The sequence below is a fragment of the Ochotona curzoniae genome, unplaced genomic scaffold (assembly GCF_017591425.1).
Source record: "Ochotona curzoniae isolate NIBS_2020 unplaced genomic scaffold, NIBS_Ocur_1.0 scaffold_4506, whole genome shotgun sequence".
NCBI classification, from domain to species: Eukaryota; Metazoa; Chordata; class Mammalia; order Lagomorpha; family Ochotonidae; genus Ochotona; species Ochotona curzoniae.
The window spans coordinates 53,885,077-53,900,675 of NW_024467119.1; the positions used below are offsets into that span (position 1 = coordinate 53,885,077).

Sequence of the window (15,599 nt, forward strand, 5' to 3'; positions counted from 1 at the left end):
AAAGAATCGTGTATGACTCGGCTTCTGGGGATTTACTAAAATGTGATACCCATGAACAAGGCAGTGACAAAAGAAACACTTTAAGGGAGCAAGCATGGTAGAATCAGAGTTAACAGGAGAATTTGGTAACTGGCACAACATCTGCTCTGTGAAGGGCACTGCCTGTGCTCCTGAGAATACAGCAGTGTCCAACACATGTTACTCTCCTGTGCCTGGAGAATACCCTCTCAGCAAAGAAGCACAGCTCAGCACAACCAGTGATTCAGAAAGGCAGGTACATGATGAAGAAAATGCAACAGATAGTGGAGCAACATGGAAACAACAGTGAGGGGAAGGAAGCCTGAAGGAAAAGGAAGTCACCTGGCCAAATGGTCAAAGATGGCCTCTGTAAGGAGCTAACACGTTAGCAAGGGCCTGAAAGCAAGGTTAGCCGTATGGAGCCCCTGGAGGTTGAAACTAGAAGGGATGTAGGACATGGGGACACTGAGGAGGAGAAAGGAAGGACAGATATTGACCTCCCAAACTTCACACATAGCTTCGGGCCTCACCTGTGAGCTGACAGCAGCCATCAGCCACCAAGTAGACAAACAACAGCTATGGGTCTGGCAGCAGGTGCAGGCTCATGGAGGGCACAGCAGCCCTGCTGGATGAGGAGAGGCCAGCCAGTGTTAAGCTGCTGGCAGGCCCATTATCAGATGAAGGCTGGATTAGAGGAATTCTAGCTGTGTCAGTAGAGCATTACAGGGGAGGAGACTGTAGCTTCAAAGCAGAGTTTATCTCCTAAAGCCTTCCCACTGAAAAGAGTGTTTTTATTTTGTTTGTTTCTCTATTTTATTTTTAATTTAATGATACCGTTTCATAAGCTCTGGGATTTCCCTTACCCCATCCTCAAAATCCCTTACACCCCCCACTCTGATTTCCCCTTTAATGTTACAATAGTATAGTCCTTCATAAGCAGTCGTAAATCCATCATTCTGCTATTTAAGTGTATCCTGACATTGTGGTACAGACAGAGGCAGACAAGCCAATATCCTGTTGTCAAGATATATCTAGCAGTTTCACTGGGCAAGGAGGGTTTTTAAAAGGAAGAGGGCTTTCAGAAGAGGAAGGATGCTTCCTGAATTTCCAGGATGAGTTACCAAAAACATTGAGTGCCGTAATATCTCTTGCTGTGGTGTGGTGTTGACTTAGGTGGTTTGTTATCTGAGCTTTCTCTGTACACTGTCAGTAAGTCAATTAATGCTTAGTAACTGCCTCTTGCAAGACCCCAAGTGCCGAAAAGGCAATGTCCTAACCTTCCAGCAAAGCAGGAGACACTGTTTCTTATGTATTTTCTTGTATCATTTAAATTATCATTTTTCGGATCTTTTTTCCGCCCTATGGAGGATCGCTTCATGAAGCTAAATGACAACAGTTTATGACAAAAAATTACTTTTTATTCAATGTTACCCACCCTAGGTACATTTTTTTGTCTCTTCTTACATGCAGTAGGTATTAAATAAATGCTTGCTGAGTTAGACTTTTTTCAAAGAGATAACCAGCAGAAATTCAGGTAATCTGAAATCCTTTCCATCAGAAAGATCCCTGCCACTGCTGAATTGTGCAAGACAGTTGGGGCAGGCTGTTTGCCAATCCCTCAAGGTTCAATCTTCACATCTCTTCCTTTTCTGATACCCAGACACTCAATAGTAAAAGGTGAAAAACAGCCCACTGTTGACCCCTGCAAGCCCAACTCGGGAGGAAGGCTTGAATTAGAAGAATCCTCAGTCCCACTCCCTTCTCTGTCAGGAACATCTCTGTACCATTGTGACTGCACAGCTGACAGAACCACCCCGAGCCTTGGATTCCTTGCCATTGATGCAACAGTGATTCCTGACGAGGCTGCTAAAGAATTAACTGAGTGCTGGGTGAAAATCAGAACAATTTATTGCAGTCCCACACAATTCTTTCAGTCACCAAACCAAGGACCTCGCGTTATTGCCCACTTAGTCACTAATCCCTGCCAATTTCTCTGCTGCATGTTCTTTCCAATTTCGTCTCTCTTCTCCAGCCAAAGCGTCAGTACCTTAAATTCTGCATGACTGGCATCCTACCTTCCTGCCTTCATGTTTATTCCCAACCTCTCTCCTCAGTGGCACTAGCATTATTACCTTTCTAAACAAAAACCTGTTTTGCTCCTTTGTTCCAAAATTACAAAACAAACAAAACAAAACAAAAACACAAAGCAAAGCCAAGCAAATACAAAACTGGTGATGAGGAAGAAGCTCCTGGTGCACGTGTCCCTTCCCTCTGCTGCACTCCTGCTGCCAGACTCAGGCCCTGCATCCTCCCGGTGCTCTGCTTCTGCAAGCCGTAGCACAAGCTGCTTCCTCTGTTCTGATGCTTCTGCCACTTTCCCTATTCTTTTACTTCTGCTATTTTGCTTGTTCCAGCTTTATGATTGCCAGTTTTCATTCATTACCCAGGTTTAATATTTTAAACATCTGATTAGGGAGAAGTGTGGATTAAATATTTCGCTTATCCTTTCCCCCCCTTTTCTTTATGCTTACTGCTATAACCACACGGATTTGGTGTTCTCTCTTCTCTGCATCCTTTACATAAAGTAAAAACTCCATCCTCTCTGAATAGTTTATTTTCAAACCCAGTGTGGATCAATGGGCCATTTGGGAGATTGTGACAAGAATTGAGGTTTCAGCAAAGTTTCTGATTTATTCATATACTTAATTGGAGTTTTAAAACACTACTAATAAAGAAAATACTATCATTTTGACTGCTACACGATAATAAGTGCAATGCAATAAAAAGTTCTCTTTATTCCACAGGCCTAATCTTGCTTCATAAAACTAGTGGAAAATTCACACTCTATTTTTCCCCAGATATATTTATGTATTTGAAAGACAGAGATCTTCCACTTGCTGATTCCTTCCTAAAGGGCTGCAACTGTGGTGCTCTAGACCAGGTCAGGCTGAAGCCAGAAGCCAGGAAGTGAACCCTGGTATTCCACCTAGGTGGCAAGGAGCCCAGCACTTGGATCATCTTCTATTAAGTTGCAAGGCACATTAGTAAGAAGATGGATGGAAACAGAGCAGCTGAGATTCCAACTGGCACTCAAATATTGGATGGTGGCACCACAAAAGATGGCAAAGCCTGTGATACCACAATGTCAACCCCTATACTTTGTTTTAACATCATTTTGCCATGGATTTTAAAAAAACATATTTACTTACTTACTTTATTTGAAAGGTAATAAGACAGAGATAGGCAGGTGCAACTCTTTTATCCTCAGGCTCACTGCCCAAATGCCTTAGTGCTGGGTCAGGCTGAAGCCAGATCTAGTCACTCCTTATGGATCTCCCAGATGGGCTGCAGCAACTCAGCTTCTTGAACTAGAACCTGCTTCCTCCCAAGATGTCAACTGGTAGGAAGCTGGAATCAGATACAGAGCTGGACCACACACTCAGAGTCTCTGATACAGAACATGGGTGGCACAAGGAGCTTCATAAACACTATGCTAAGCAGGTGTCAGCTCCAAGAACTTTTTGAAGCTCATATTCCCACATAGCTATTGGTTCTGACTTCCCTATTGCCTGGCTTCAGTTTGTCAGCACCACCACCTGAAAAACATGGAGGACTCAGGGTGCCTGCAGTGTCAAAGTACACAACACAACCAATAAGTAATAATAAGATAACTATAGTACAACCCCCAAATGCACAAGTGAATAGATGCACCACAGGCCTTAGTGAAAACAATTAAATCCTAAATTAATTTTATTTGCAGAAAAAAATTAGAAATAAAAGGGGAAGACACACGAGTATGCAGTTGCATTGTTTCAACAACAACAACAACAAAAAATAATAGTGTTTAAATATGTATTTCTTCTACCAGAACCTCTTATAAAATCCAAGTCCAGCTACCAAAAAAAATACATCTTTGGGAGGCCAGATCATACGCATCAAGGATGCTGATTTCTGACAATTTGGAGAACCCAGTACAAAAGGAGAAGTATTAAATCATTTCCCTTTGCCTCACTCTTGCTCCTTGCTCAGGACTCACATATGACTTAGGCTTTCCTTTACTTCGGGGTGTAATCTGCTTACAAACTCCCATGCTTAAATGATGGGCTCTCCTTTCTTCTTTTCTATCATCATCTTCTAGCTCAATTTCTACTTCTATTCTATTCATTCCTGTTTGGGGACAATTACAGTGCTATCAGGGCAAGTGGATATGATGCAGGTTGGGAATCCCTTCTCTCCCCAACCCCCACCCCCGTCAGAGAGCTTGGCTTTGAGTCGTAAGTCTGCTCCCAATTCCAACTTCCTATTAATGTGTACCCCGAGAGGCAGCAAATGATGATTTGTCTTTGCCACCTACCCACATGGGAGATTCGGATTGGGTGCTTAGTCCCTAACTTAGGTTTTACCAAGCTCTGGCTGTTGCAGACATATGAGGATAGAACCAACCTACAGAAGCTCTATCTGCAGAGTCTGTGTCTTTCTCTGTCCCTCAATACATAAAAATACATTTAAAGTTACTACCAAGGCAAAAAAGAAAAGATCACTCAGCCTACAAGACCTGCATTGAAGAAAGCATAGTTAAAGTATTTTTGTCTTCTTTTCCTCTGTGTGATTCTCTTAAACTCTTCCAATAGTTTCATGTCTAAGAAATGGAGACAATTATTTCCAGGACAATTATGAGATCAAATGAAACCATTAATATGACTATTATTTTAGAATTTAAAAGTTTCTATTTATCTCATAATAAGCCAGTTTCTCAAACTAGTTGCAGAACTTTCATTCAGTAGCAAAATTGCATGTTTTGATTTATTGTTAAAGCAGAAATATGAGAGTGAGTTTCAGCATCAGACTTAACTCTGCTTTTATGCACCAAACCTATCAGATAAAGGCTAGCGGCTCATGCAAGGAGAGACTGCCTAGGCTAGGAAAGGTCAAGATGTCGGATTTTTTAAAAATCACAGAAACAGTAAACTCAATATTGCTTTTGTTAACCTTGATCCACCATATCTGAGGACATCAAAACTGTTTGATACATAAAGATGGATACAACCAGCTCCAAGGTGAGCATGCTCAGCTTTGTAGGCATCTGAGCTCGCAAAGGATTGAAGAAGCACGTGTTGAGATTAGAGCGCTGCGGATCAGGATCAGTTCCTGGCAGGTTCTGCATTATTATTTCTGGATTAAGAGGCGATTAAAGAAAATGACACTTCTGAGAGGCAGATGATGCTGCCAGATCCCACAGTCATTTTTAATGAACAGTTTATAGCAAATTAAGAAGAAATAACACACGTACATAAACCTACAATAAAGGGATGACAAGCCACAAATAGTGACTTGTTATGGGAAGATACAACCACAGTTACGTTGTCCTTTCCCCAAAGAGGTAATAGACAGCACTTAGGTGTGATTTTCCTCCTACCATTTTTTGTTGTTGTTAGAAAGGGAAGCACTAAGAAAGAGGCTGCAGCTGGAAAGCACTGAGAGTCAAAGGTGTTCAATGATCCTTGCACAACAAAGAGCCTGCCTAGGAGGCTGGGGGGAAAGGTCTCCAAACTGCCTCCTGATTGTCATGGTTTGGTAGAAGTGAATACATTTTAAGCACAGAGATTTTTTAAAGTAATAGATTGCACCCGGTGGCTGATTGTTAATTAATATGAATGAGTGTGTGCGTGTGTGTAAATACTTTCCCTGACTTTTTTCTCGTATTTAAAATGCGTAGAACATTTGGAATAGCCTTTTATGTATGTACAATAGCTATCATTGTAAGGTATGATTTTACATATTTTTTTAAATTATGTATTTTAAAAAGCTTAAAATTGATCTAATCCAACTCTTACCTTTCAAGAATGCCACATGATGAATAATAGAACTACACAGCTGAATCACTGATTACACCTAACTTCAAAAGAGATGTTAGAACTCGTTAACTTTTCACTGTGACAGTCATTCTTTAGTCTTGGAATAGGTTTCAATCTTGTCTCTAATAAGTTTAACACTCATTGCTCTCATCCACAATTGTCTTATTATACTCTAATTACTAAAGAAAATGTTATACTAATCCTTTCTGCAGATAGTTTCTGTCCAAGGTATGTTAAAAGATTTGTCTATACAAGGAACTGATGATCAGATAGGACTGAGGGAGGGAGACAGAAAGAAGTAAGAATATTCCACAGTGTATTTGAGGGGATTTTAATGCCCAGACTAGAATGCCTGGCCATTTAGACTAATTAAGGGGAACGCTGTAGAAAGGAGAAGAGATTTGCTTCAAGAGGGGATTTCATGGCTTTAAGACACTTGCAAAAGCAAATGGATAACCTAGTTTGCCTTTTATGATTGGGACATAATTTGTGCAAATGATGCCTGACAGGCTGGAAGGCAGGAAGGGGAGAGGCTCAGGCAGATTTGCATCACAACCTGTACGTGTCAAGACTGGTGCTCCCTTCCACCTTTTAAAGACTAACATGAACTTCAAAAGTTCATGAAAAACACATATAATAGAACTGCATGAATGACACATTTTCCAAATGACTATTGGGGCATTTTTGGATAGAGTTAATAAAGATGCCATTATTTTTATTTTGTGGTTTTTATTTGTTTTATTTCAAAGAAGCCATCACCTCTGTCACCTTTTGTTGTTCATTGTCCAGCTGATTTACTGAGAGTGACCTCATCAATTGTATAATAATCACAAAACTTAATCTTTTCTTCTTTATATCTTAAAGTAAGTATCATTAATTCTTCTGACATTTCCTTCTTACACCATAATGCAATGAGGCAAAGACATTCCCCAAAGAGACCTCTGCTCTCAAGGTGGATGCTAACAGGCTGTTCCCTGTGAATGGAGTGGCAGTGGGACAGCTCCATCTCAATTGCTTAAGAGTATCCCGCATTTTTCATTTTGCTAAAAAGAAAGTTGCTTGTAAATGCAAATATTCACTGGGCTTAACCTTACATAGAAGATCTCAAATATCATAACTTCTGCATTTCAAAATATTATGCCTTGAGTTCATACCAAGGCATAATCAAGACAGGTCATTAAATTTGTGGGGATAGATGCAAGATTCCTTGTTCAAACGTTAGGAATTCCAAGATGGTGACAATAGTGGTTTCAACCAAGCTGGAAACCCTCTAAGTGTAGCTCGTACAGAAGGCCCAGGGAGTAACTTGAAAGTTATCAGAGGAAGAACTTGTTAAAAATAGGCATTTACAGGCCTGGAGCAATGGTGTAGTGGTTAAAGTCCTTGCCTTGCGTGCCCAGGATCCCAAATGGGCACCGGTTCTAATCCTGGCAGCTCTGTTTCCCATCTAGCTACCTGCTTGTGGCCTGGGAAAGTATTTATTCTATAAAAACAAATAAATCTTTTTTTTTTTTAAGTAGGCATTTACTAAAGAAGGATAGACTATCCATAAAAGTAGAAGCCCAAGGAACTCATACCTACTGTTTAGATCTTGTCATTGTACTCTAAGAGGCCATGGAAGTTTCTGGTTATAGGGTTGATTTGCCAGGACCTCTCAGGCTATTAGTCATGCAATGCACAAGGTCATCTACTAGCACGGTGAATGCTCTTACTTCAGGTATTTACAAGTATTACATTTTTATGTCCCTTGCAAAAGGCAGTTTTCTGCTTCCATAAAAAAAAACCATTTTCACTGTCCATTATTTCTTGTAAATTTTGAAGGATAACCCATGGAATTGACACACTGGAGACTCTGGAGACAGGGAGATGGCAGTTTGTTGCAAGCTGCTTTAACTATTATGCTGTTTCTGATTTCTGCCCCCATCATGGCAACACGTGCTTCCTCAGTTACAGGATACAGTTACACCTGAATCAGCCTAAAATGAAAGCTTTGGAAAATATCAGTGCCTTCTGGTGAATGCTACAATTTAATATGAAGTTATACATGGCGAACCATTAATACAAGTGCTCATGTACACACATACATATGCTAACCTATATGGGTAAAAATGAATTGTGTGTGTTTAAATATAGTTCTCAATGAGATAATTCAAATGGATTAAGTACATTTGTGTGTGTGTGTCTCACAATTCAATAAGAAACACATTTCATAAAATAAACTGAAGTCATTACATAATCTCCACTTGGATTTGCTAATGTGCTTCAGATACATATGACTTGAACTCAGAAAACTCACCAAAGCCGTCGCTGAGATGGATATTGGTTACGGTAGTTTACTTTCCACTGCAAGGTGTGGTGTAAATTATGACAATCTCCACCTGTGGGAGGCATCTAGTAATTGCAGCACCTGAACTGGAGAAACTGATTCTGAACCAACCAGACCCTTCTGCACCACCTTTTTCCTTTTATACAGAAGATTTTCAGGAAGCACCACCCTGATGCCCCCCCTCCCTTATTGGTCTTCTGTTCAGATATGCCACTGTCTGTCTTTGCCATCAGTGATATGTTTCTAGGCCTAACCTGTTAAAAAATTATTGTTGTGATTTCAAAAACAAGATTAAAAAAAATTTACAAGTGTTTCCGAGTTAGTACTTTATTGCTTATTTCAGTCTCAATATTTACTGCATCTTTGAGGACAATATTTACTGCAGTTTTGAGGACATTGCCTCAAAAAACAAGATGGAGCTATGATGGATTTTCAGTTACTGAAAAAAAACAAACCATTTGAGGGGCCCGGCGCGGTGGCGCAAGTGGTTAAGGTCTTCGCCTTGCACGCCCAGGATCCCATATGGGCACCGGTTCTATCCTGGCAGCCCCACTTCCCTTCCAGCTCCCTGCCTGTGGCCCGGGAAAGCAGTCGAGGATGGCCCAAAGCTTTGGGACCCTGCACCCGCGTGGGAGACCCAGAAGAGGCTCCTGGCTTCGGACAGGCATAGCATCGACCGTTGCGCTCACTTGGGGAGTGAATCATCGGATGGAAGATCTTCCTCTCTGTCTCTCCTCTCTGTATATCAGCCTTTCCAATAAAAAAATAATAAAAAATAAATCTTAAAAAAAAAACCCATTTGAATATGGGCCATACTTTTGTCGATGTCTTTGGATTGTGGATATGTGCTCTCAGAGCACACAGCTGGAAAAGGACAGTGTTTACCTCAATTTCCTCTTAGAAGAAACGCAGACAGAAACTTGTACAGTCTCCATTTACTTCAGCTGGACGCTATTATTTGTTATATTAGCTGAAATCATTCCAAATAGAAAAAAAATGCATGCGTATTCCTAACTTGATTTTTTTGTGTGTGATTTGATTCTTTTCAAAGGTCTCTATACTGAAGAAGCAGTGTCTAAGAAATTTGCCTTTAAATGAGTTGACGTCTAATCATGCATAATCATGTTTTTATTAAATTCTTTCCAAGCTTGATACAAACTGATTACTTCTAAAAAAGTTTTTTCTTTTCTTATCAGTATAAAAAGGCTGAAAATTCTTTTAAAATAAGAAATTTGAAAGACAGTTTATGTTAACCATACGTTCATACTATTATATTCAGCAATACTTTTCATTGTTAAATTTTAAAAAGTCCATTGCAGTCTTCATAGTGATACTAAAATATTTCATAGATATATGTGAAGCATTAAATGTGTCAGGTTCAAATTTGCCACAGGAAAAAGTTGACAAATGATAGGCAAAAATGAGTCATCTATTTATCAAAATGAGCTATTCTCCAAAGGAGGCAGAAATTATCAAAGGTACAATAGCATGTAATTCTGGAAGTTTCCATGCTTATCTTGTACACTTGAAGTCTTTGTCTTTGTATTTTAAAGTGAAGTTTACATCAAATCTGTCTCAGTGGGTTTCTTGGGGAAAAAATAAACTGATACTGTAACAGGACCCTATATCCAGCTGTTCTGTGATCAAATCTGTCTTCATCCCAAAGGGAAAAAATCTATAGCAACATTGCTTGTTTGCTTCCACTCGACACTCATGAAATTCACTGCCCTTAATTTCTAAAGTGAAAAAACAAGTCACACATTTTTTTTTAGTTTTGGAGGAATTCATATTATAGTATTTACTTATATTGTGTTTTCCATATATTTCAAAAGACTTAAACTCGTGGCTTTGTTGCTGTGCAATGTTTAGCAAAATACCATAAGGAAGAGGGACGTTGTGGATAATTCTCCCTTCGATTGTGTGTTTATAAAGAAGGCAAACAGCCACAAGTACATATACTGTGTTTCAGACTTGGGCACCGATGGACCGCAGCACAGCAGGTGCCAGGTGTCACTGAGAGAGTGGTAAAGAATGTACAGATTGGGACATACCTCCAAACAACTGCTCACGCAGAACTAGTATAGTATCAGAAATGTAACTGAATCTACAGTCAACATATCAATGTATGGCACAATAAAATATTTTCCTTTTTGTTTCTCCATATCATTCCATGTAGCTATTTTTATGCAGCATCAGAAAAATAGTTGCTTGTTTTACTTCTCAGTGTAAATTAACATGAAATCATAACCGCATGCATTCTGGGTGTCATTTCATTGTGCATTTGGCATGTAGTTACAAAAAGAAAATGAATGTGTGCTAACTTCATGGAATACATGATAAAGTATTTTTAAATGAAGTGTTTAAATACTGGAGTTTCGGGTTTTGAAATCGGTTTGTAAAGCAAAAATTTGATGTGGTTTATTTTTACTACTCAGCAATACCGTGGCTTAAACTAAATGACTGTGAACTAACAGGAGAATAAGTTATATTCCTAAGAATATTCATTCCAAAATAAACATTTAGAGTTTCTAGATTTTATTTCAAGGTTGAATGAATTCACTGACTGTCTTTGGAAGCCTGTGCTTGTCTTTGGTCAAACACGAATCACTCTGGATACACTATCTTCCTAGTGATCAGTTGATAGCAACTGACTCTAGTAAAGTTCAATCATTAACAAGTTGCTCCTAGGAGCGCAAGGCTCCCAAAGCCAGAGCTGAAAACAGCAGAGGGAGCACCAACAGTAGAGAATGCAATACTGGTTCACTCCAATGGGCTAGTTACCACTGAGCAGCCAGAGAGGAAAGGTGAAGAGAACTAAGCAGCACAAGCTAGATGCAAGTTCACACTCGGCTCCCAGGCTCTGTTAACTCAGAAGCCATCATTCCATCTCCAATCCTGCTCACCCCATCATACCACCATGAAAACCTGAGCTAGTTATGAGCATCACGGAAACAACATAATTTCAGAATAAAGTGTTCTCACCTCTGGAAAGGTTGAATTGCGCTGCTGTAAAAATAAACACAGAAAAGATTACAGACACACTTTATTTCCACCTTTCTTTTCTTCATTTTTGATATTTTTTTGGAGTTTTTTCCTTTTTAATTTTCTCTTGTTTACTTTCTACTTATACAAAGGGAACACATTTTATGTATTTCATATAAATACCGTTTTAGGAGCATAATGATACTTCCTACCCTATCCTCTCCCCCAACACATTTTCCCCCTTACCACCCTCAAAATCCAATTAGGAAATGCAGGTGAGTGAACTGCAATCTGAATTATCAGGTTCGTGAAGTGACTGGAGAACATCTCAAGTTGTTTGAAGATCAACCTGCTACGCCTGCTTGGAAGGCGGCATGGCTCACAAGGTTAGGACATCAGTCCTTATGTTAGAACACTCACACTTCACCACATGACTATTCAATAGACCCAGGGGCAAACAGCCTGAGGGCGGAGGCTTCCCTCATTCTCCAAAGGATATTTTTCAATTATATATTGTGTTACATCTGAGGAGATAAAAGCTGGTCTGCAAGTGATTAAAAGATGCTTTATATTCATGGTTTCATTTCTGCTGAAATAAATGTGTAATTTAAACCACACGTAATTCATAGCAATTTAGGCCTATTACAGACTTCTAGCTGCGTCTTCTTTCTTCTTTTTTTAAATGATAGTTACTAATTAAAACAAAGTGTTACTACCACTCAGAGCCAGAGTCTTTGACACACAGGGTTTAATGAAAAAAATATCCGGACACAAAAATGAAAACAAAAAATAGACGAGTCGGCAAGTGTGTGGTAGATTAGGGCATGCGCTAAATTAAGGATGGTGTAGAGAAAAGACTCGGAATGCCTTTATTTGGAGGAAAAAGTAGATGGTTTTTGAGAGCATTCTGAAGTAGTACTGATTTCACTAACTTCTGGGCCTCTCAGGCTCAGCATTTGCCCTCTCTCCCCGCCCCGGCCCTACAGCAGGACTTCACATTCCTAAGAGTCAGTTTTGAAGAGTAAACGATGGGATATTTTAATATAATCATGAATATAAATTTAGATTGAAAATGGGAATTGGGACCATAATTAATTATGTTGCCAAGTTTTTTTTTTTTTCTTTTTTAACTTTAGGAAGACTGATTGAGGCAAATGGCATTTCCTACAACTGCAACCTCCTGCAAACTCGTGGATTAGAACTTTGGTGAAATGACAGTATCTTTTTGACGGCTGATTAATCCCATCTGCAGAATGAGCGTGAGGAATTAATACGGTTATGGAGTTTTCACTTTCTGAAACCAATGAAATAAGACACTGACATAAAAATCCAAGTAAACACAGTCTTCAGCTCGGGTTACGGCCTTATTATCACTCTTAATAAACACTGATGAATAATAATAAATACAGACCGCCCTTGGGAGACGGCTCGCACGCACGCATATTCCTAGTCGGTTCCACCCGTCACTTCTTTGAGGATAATAAAACAATTCAACCCCATCAAATCCTCCGCAGCCGCTCCCTCTGAAGGGGGACTCCATCCTCCCCGAGCCCAAGAGGATTTTACTTGTTTGAAGGGGGAGGAGAAGGGAAAGTAGTCTTATTTATTTCCATTGATGACTCCCGGGGTTCTCACGGGCGCGCAGGGACCGGGTGGGAGGAGGAGAGGGGGAGGAGGCGCGGAGATTCCCTCGGTTGGAAAAGAAAAAGGGTTCAGGAAGCGAGGCGGCGGGAGGGTGGTGGAGGTGGAGGAGAGAAAGGGCAGTGCTCGAGGAGGTCGGCAATTCGAGGAAAAAGACTAGCTTCTTCCTGGCGACTTTGCGGGACTGCAAAACGAGAAATAAAATATTTAGCAACCCAAACCAAGTTGTGGGGGAAAGAACTCCTTAACAAACAAAAGCTTAAGGAGACTTAGCTCAGGTTCATTTCCCGCTCAAGGCATCGAGGTCAGGGAGTCGCCCGCGCCCTGAAGACAGGATGGACAGCGCCTCTAAGAAGGTCCGCCTGGAAGATGTAGGGACAGCTCCGCGCCCGCGTACCGGGGCTCGGCAAACTCCCACAGTCCCCGCGATCCCCGCAGCTTTGGAGCGCGGGGCCGAAGGCAGAAGTGGGAACCAACGGCTCACAATGAAACGAAACGGCACCCCAAAGTCCACTGTTTGCCAAAGACCCCTAGAGAACAGCTTAGATTTGAGACCACTCGCCCTGATTCCTGAGCACTGGATCGGTCGCAACCCTTAGCTCGAGAGTGAAAAGGACGCGGAATAGAGCGAACCCCAGTGGCGCACACTCTGCGAGGTCCCCGAGCCGATGGGGGCGGGACGGCTGTTCCCTCCGCGGTTGCTAAGCTCTCCCAACAAACTCTGGAGAGGGTTTCAGGCCCTCTGATCAGCCTGGGTTAATTTCTCCAAAGGCTCTCGCCTACCCAGCAGGGGGACAATTGAGTTGCTAAGCGGTGGGGGGTCGCGGACCGCCAAGGGGGACCACCGGAGATCCCGTAGCCTACTGCGCAGTTAGGGGCGCCCGCGCTCTGCCCGCGTCTTCCAGGCTCTGCCTGGATCCTCAGTTCTCGCCCCAGGCGCAGAACCCGCCAAGTCCCTGGTCGTGCACTTTCCCTAGGGTGGTCAGAAAGCATGAAGCTCGAGGAGATAAACACGCTCCCGGCAGTAGGGAAAAGTAAGTAGCCAACACCAGGATCAAGGTTCTGCAGCTCTGCGATCCCGGCGGGATCCATGGTGGTAGTCCATCTTCACGACCTGTGCGCAGTCTCTCCACCTCCTAATACTGCTCGGGGTCACCCAGCCTCCACACCAATCTAAAATCCTCATGAGGAGACCCGACCAACATCCCTCTTGGCTTCAGCTCTTCTGGCTCTGTTGCCCTCCAGAACCTAGCCAGGTCCTGTCCAGTCACGAAATGCGCGCCACAATCTCCCACCCGCGACAAGCGCTCAGGCGCGAACGCTCAGCTCGCCGGGTCCCGGGGTGGCGAGACACAGCACATTGGAGCCGCAAGCTTGCGCTCCTATTTTCACTTACCTTGAAAACTCAGTTTTTCCTAAGGGGAAGCGGAAAAATTCCTCCCCGTGGGATGGGGTGCCAAACAGTCCACTTTCCCCGTTCCGGCCAAGATGCAGAGCACCAGTATTCAGGCACCAAGGGGACTTAGAGAGGGGCGGTGGCAGATAACAGAAAAATTCAGTCGACTGAGTGTCTCAACTTTGCGGTCTGCACTGCAAATTTCAAAGGCTGGTGTTGGGCCGGCGCGCGGGGCCTCCGAAGTTGCTGGGAACTGCAGCAGGGTGCAGTGCGGGGCTGGGGGACCGAGGGGGTATCCCGGGCAGGGCTGCGAGGCTGCGGGAGATCCCTTTTAAAGGGCGCAGGGCCTGCAGGGGAAGGTGGCGTGAGGATGCTGCAGAGCCCGGCCGAGATGGCGCGGGCTCCGCGCGCTGAGGCTCGAGGTACCGGCTCGGGGCTGGAAGCAAGGCGCCGGGCGAGCTGAGCGCACGGGGCGACAAGGCGGCGGCGACTGCGGCGCGCGGCTCTGTCCGCTCCGCTCAGTCGCGGCTCAGAGCGGGTAGTGTGTTTTCGCTCTGGAGTGTCACTGCTGAAGCAGGGAGCCTCTCCGCCTCCCACCCCTCCGCTGCCTGCCCGCCCCTCCCTCCCAGCTCTGCCCGCTGCCTCCCACTCTGTCCCCTCCTTTCCTCCCTCCTGATGCGCGCCAGCAAGCGCGCGCGCGCGCGCGGGCACACACACACACACACACACACACACACGCATATACACATAAACCACCATCTCTCTCACAGACAAGCGCGTCCAGCCCAAGGACCCAGCATCACGGGCTGCATGCCCCAGTTCTTACCTCCCACCACTCGGGGACAAGGACCGCGAGGCCCACTGAGACCTTGGCCAAACTACAAGCGACCCCCAGTCCAAGACCGGAGCTCTGGACCGTCGCACCGTCTGGGAGAAGCATGCATACAATAGAGGGGAACTCTGCGGTTGCCTTGAGGGCGGAATGGGAGGGGGAGCCGGTGTGAAATCCAGGAGGAAGGTTGGCTGAGGAGGCAGAGTGTGCAAATTGTGCACTCTTGATCCACTTGCACCGGAACGCCAGCCCACCATAGCTCTCGATCCCGGAGCCTTCCCCAGCGGCTCTCGGACCCAGCCTTTCCTAGTCAGAAACTCTGCAGCTGTTTGAACAATTGAAAAGAGACCCTACGGGACCCAGTGAGAAGGAAAGGCGTGTTCGAAGCCTTTAAGGCTGACTAGGTAATTATGATAAGAAGTTACCTAATTAGCAACCTGGCCTGGGCAAAGAAAAAAAAAAGTAGCGGCTGATATAATGATCTCATTTTCACAACTGTCAACCTAGTTTTCAGCAAGGCAGCTTTTTAAGACTGATGTTTAGAGTTTG

At 43.2% G+C, this 15,599-nt stretch overlaps 1 protein-coding gene across 1 annotated transcript in view; it reads right to left on the bottom strand.

Annotated features, from left to right (window-relative positions):
* The window catches only part of NDNF (neuron derived neurotrophic factor), a 34,678-nt gene extending 20,287 nt beyond the window's left edge, over positions 1-14,391 (bottom strand). Inside the window, exon 1 of the mRNA XM_040967159.1 lies at positions 14,219-14,391. The gene's annotated coding sequence lies outside the window, so the exon portion shown is untranslated. The remainder of the gene's footprint in view (positions 1-14,218) is intronic.
* Positions 14,392-15,599: the final 1,208 nt, after the last annotated feature.